The sequence below is a fragment of the Uranotaenia lowii genome, chromosome 2 (assembly GCF_029784155.1).
Source record: "Uranotaenia lowii strain MFRU-FL chromosome 2, ASM2978415v1, whole genome shotgun sequence".
NCBI classification, from domain to species: domain Eukaryota; kingdom Metazoa; phylum Arthropoda; class Insecta; order Diptera; family Culicidae; genus Uranotaenia; species Uranotaenia lowii.
In genome coordinates, this window is record NC_073692.1 from 3264036 (window position 1) to 3268946 (window position 4911).

Consider the following 4911-nt stretch of genomic DNA (forward strand, 5'->3'; position numbering starts at 1 on the left):
AAGGGTCGCATACGATGGAAGACATTTGGACAAGGTATGCATCCTAGACGAACTCGCATCGAAATTGGTGGTCTAATGCCTTAAGATGGCAGAAATATGGCCATGTCCCAGCTGGGAATGGGATACCTATAAGGCAGAAGAGAGCTAAAGAGCCGCCGGTGCTGTAGGAAATTTAATTCATTCAGACTCCGGAAAGTGACGAGTGCTTCAAAAACAATCCCAAAATCTTCAATAAAAAATTAAGCAAACGAATATTTTTTTTTTCTTTTAAGAGGCGATATAAATTTAAAAAAAAATAATGTTATCTTATTTTAATCGCCGCCGGGATATATTCTTATTTAATTTTTGGCATTTCGGCGAGTTGTGAAAATTCAAGGTAGAATATTTAGAAAGAACATGAAGGTATTATAGGTGGAAAGATCAAAGCTAGAGCGCTTTGGGTAGAAGAAATTGAATAGTTGGTGAAAATGTGAGCAGGGCTTTTGTTGTGTGAACAGCTTTTGAACTACTTGCGTGATTCTTTGCCGCGCGCCGTTTCAATGTTGATAGGAAGCGATGAAGAAACCCATCGCATTCCTACCCACATTGAAACACGGACGGGTCGAACACATGAGATTGTGTCCGACCGGGCAAAAAATCACCCAAGCAGCGCTCACATGTGCTGTTCTATTGCTAAGCCAATTCTATCGATGCGTGCTACTTTTTTAGGTACATCGGATGGTTGCTACTTTTGTTTTCGCATATTATCCATCCGATGCCTTACTTTTTTGCCAAATGCATCGTGGTGAATTGTGTTGTAATTTTTGTTATCCCATTTCCCCCCTTCTTTAGCCAAGTGATTCTGTTATCTTATTTTAATCGCCGCCGGGATATATTCTTATTTAATTTTTGGCATTTCGGCGAGTTGTGAAAATTCAAGGTAGAATATTTAGAAAGAACATGAAGGTATTATAGGTGGAAAGATCAAAGCTAGAGCGCTTTGGGTAGAAGAAATTGAATAGTTGGTGAAAATGTGAGCAGGGCTTTTGTTGTGTGAACAGCTTTTGAACTACTTGCGTGATTCTTTGCCGCGCGCCGTTTCAATGTTGATAGGAAGCGATGAAGAAACCCATCGCATTCCTACCCACATTGAAACACGGACGGGTCGAACACATGAGATTGTGTCCGACCGGGCAAAAAATCACCCAAGCAGCGCTCACATGTGCTGTTCTATTGCTAAGCCAATTCTATCGATGCGTGCTACTTTTTTAGGTACATCGGATGGTTGCTACTTTTGTTTTCGCATATTATCCATCCGATGCCTTACTTTTTTGCCAAATGCATCGTGGTGAATTGTGTTGTAATTTTTGTTATCCCATTTCCCCCCTTCTTTAGCCAAGTGATTCTGTTATCTTATTTTAATCGCCGCCGGGATATATTCTTATTTAATTTTTGGCATTTCGGCGAGTTGTGAAAATTCAAGGTAGAATATTTAGAAAGAACATGAAGGTATTATAGGTGGAAAGATCAAAGCTAGAGCGCTTTGGGTAGAAGAAATTGAATAGTTGGTGAAAATGTGAGCAGGGCTTTTGTTGTGTGAACAGCTTTTGAACTACTTGCGTGATTCTTTGCCGCGCGCCGTTTCAATGTTGATAGGAAGCGATGAAGAAACCCATCGCATTCCTACCCACATTGAAACACGGACGGGTCGAACACATGAGATTGTGTCCGACCGGGCAAAAAATCACCCAAGCAGCGCTCACATGTGCTGTTCTATTGCTAAGCCAATTCTATCGATGCGTGCTACTTTTTTAGGTACATCGGATGGTTGCTACTTTTGTTTTCGCATATTATCCATCCGATGCCTTACTTTTTTGCCAAATGCATCGTGGTGAATTGTGTTGTAATTTTTGTTATCCCATTTCCCCCCTTCTTTAGCCAAGTGATTCTGTTATCTTATTTTAATCGCCGCCGGGATATATTCTTATTTAATTTTTGGCATTTCGGCGAGTTGTGAAAATTCAAGGTAGAATATTTAGAAAGAACATGAAGGTATTATAGGTGGAAAGATCAAAGCTAGAGCGCTTTGGGTAGAAGAAATTGAATAGTTGGTGAAAATGTGAGCAGGGCTTTTGTTGTGTGAACAACTTTTGAACTACTTGCGTGATTCTTTGCCGCGCGCCGTTTCAATGTTGATAGGAAGCGATGAAGAAACCCATCGCATTCCTACCCACATTGAAACACGGACGGGTCGAACACATGAGATTGTGTCCGACCGGGCAAAAAATCACCCAAGCAGCGCTCACATGTGCTGTTCTATTGCTAAGCCAATTCTATCGATGCGTGCTACTTTTTTAGGTACATCGGATGGTTGCTACTTTTGTTTTCGCATATTATCCATCCGATGCCTTACTTTTTTGCCAAATGCATCGTGGTGAATTGTGTTGTAATTTTTGTTATCCCATTTCCCCCCTTCTTTAGCCAAGCTTTGATCTTTCCACCTATAATACCTTCATGTTCTTTCTAAATATTCTACCTTGAATTTTCACAACTCGCCGAAATGCCAAAAATTAAATAAGAAAAAAAAAAAATAATGAAAACTTTAGTTCAAACCATAAAATTTCACGGTTCCTAGATTTCTGATAGATGATGAATTAACATTGATGTTCATAATCTTTGAAACGATTGAAATTCATGAAAAAACAATGTATTTCACAGTTGGATTAAAATAATTGGAAGCTGTAATAACCGTAAATTTTATCGTTTTGAGTTTCCAAATGTATGGGAAAAAGTTGATTTTTTCATTGTTAAGTTGCTTAACAACCCCCTTTTTTCATGGTAAATTTAGCCAAAACCATAAATTTCACTGTCGAATACGATGATTTTGACAGTATATTCAAGGTTTCATGTACCATGATTCGCATAATGTCAACCATAAAATCCATGGTAGCGTGAAAATGAAATTCATTGTTTTTTCATAATGTTTTTCTATTCGGGCTTCTATTCAATAGCTTATTCATTCTTGTCCGCTCATGTATTCATTCAACCTACATTCCAATGTTTACATTGAAAGAGTGTGGATGCTCGTTTTTTCAATTTGGATTTTTGGCTATTTTAAACTGTTGTATTGTCATTATTATTAAGAAGAACTGTGATAATTTTAGCGATAAATTCACAAGTATACCTTCTGTGATAAATAAGTGACCGTACTAAGATGAGTGGCGAGGATGCTGCTCCAGACGGAGCAGCATCAGTACTTAACCTCAATCAACCGATACTAAATCCAGGACAAGAAAGGATGGAAGAAGACATGGAAACAACCAGCAGAGGAAAGGATCACGTCGACGCAGCAAGTAGAAAAATATTTAAAAACTACAATTACCAAAATGGGGATTGCCGTCCGTATCGCGTAATAGTAGAGAACACAGATGTAGAAAAACGAAAAGTTGTTAACAGATTACAAATAGGAATAATGCTACACCAAAATGGTTTTGACAAATGTATCGATGATATCAGGAAGACAGCTAGAAATAAAGTAACAGTGTACGTAGGAAATATTAAAGATGCCAACAGATTGGCAAATTGCCAGAATCTAAATCTACAGGGATTCAAATCTTATATTCCAAAACAATTCGTCACGGTGACAGGAGTTATTTCTGGTATACCACTTGAAATGAAAGACGAAGAAGTTAAACACTTTATCAAGGCCAAAGCAGAAATAGATTCCGTTTTTCGAATGCATCGCTATAAAGACAAGAAAAAGGAACCCACATATAAAATGGGTGTAGTTTTCCGTACTAATACTTTGCCAAATGACATCAGTATATATTCTGTGATACACAAAGTCCAACCGTACATTAGAAAACCGATAATCTGTTTTAAATGTCTTCGTTATAACCACTTGTCCAAAAATTGTAAAGCGTTGATTGAAAAATGTATGTCATGTGCTGTAGAACACTCGACAGAAAATTCTTGTAACGTTTTAAAATGTTTGTACTGTCCAAATTCTAATCATAAGACGACTGACAGAGTGTGTCCTAGATGGAAGAAAGAAAACGACTTACAAGCAATAATGGCCAAGAAATGCATGACTTATCAGGAGGCAAGGCAGTACTACGAGGTTCCAACTGAAAATATGTTTGACGTTTTGAGGACTACAGAGGATTTTCCAACAATTGCAGAATCATACTCCAGAGTTGCAGCTAGCGGGCGTAATTTTCCACAACAACTCCAACCAAAGCGCAGTGAGTGGAGTTCAAACGACAAGAGAAATAGATCTAAAAAAGAAAATAAAGAACCAAACAAACTTAATGTAGAAACAGATAGTGTACCAGGAGTGGCCAGTATTTTGGGATTAAATCAAAATGAATTCGCCAAAAAACGTAAAATGGAAGAAGAAAAAGAGGAAACAAGAGGCATAGGGATGTTCAATAAGTATAAAACAGGAGAGCTAGAGAGGTTTAAAAAGGAAATTGAGGAAACAATTAAAAAACAATCACAAGAAGAACTGAAACAAATAATTTCAACAATTAGCATGAAATTAGAAACTATTATGAAACCACATGGCACAAAAGGAGGAGAAATATCAGCTTGCATCTTGGGTGAATTAAATAAAATGCTAGGATCTGCAGGAGATAAATAATTTTCACCGGCGAATTCAAGGTGTTACAGGCAAATATTCAAAGTTTATATCGAAACAAAAACGAACTGACACACGAACTGTATACCCAAAATTATGATGCAGCATTGCTTTCGGAAATCTGGGTCAAACCAGAACAGATTTCTACTTTACGATGGAATATTCAAGGCTACCATCGACATCTGGCACCCCGTGCTGACGGGTATGGAGGAGTAGCAATATTCTTGAAGGAGGAATTTAAATTTGACAACATTCAATTACAAACAACAGACGATTTTGAAACACTCGGAATA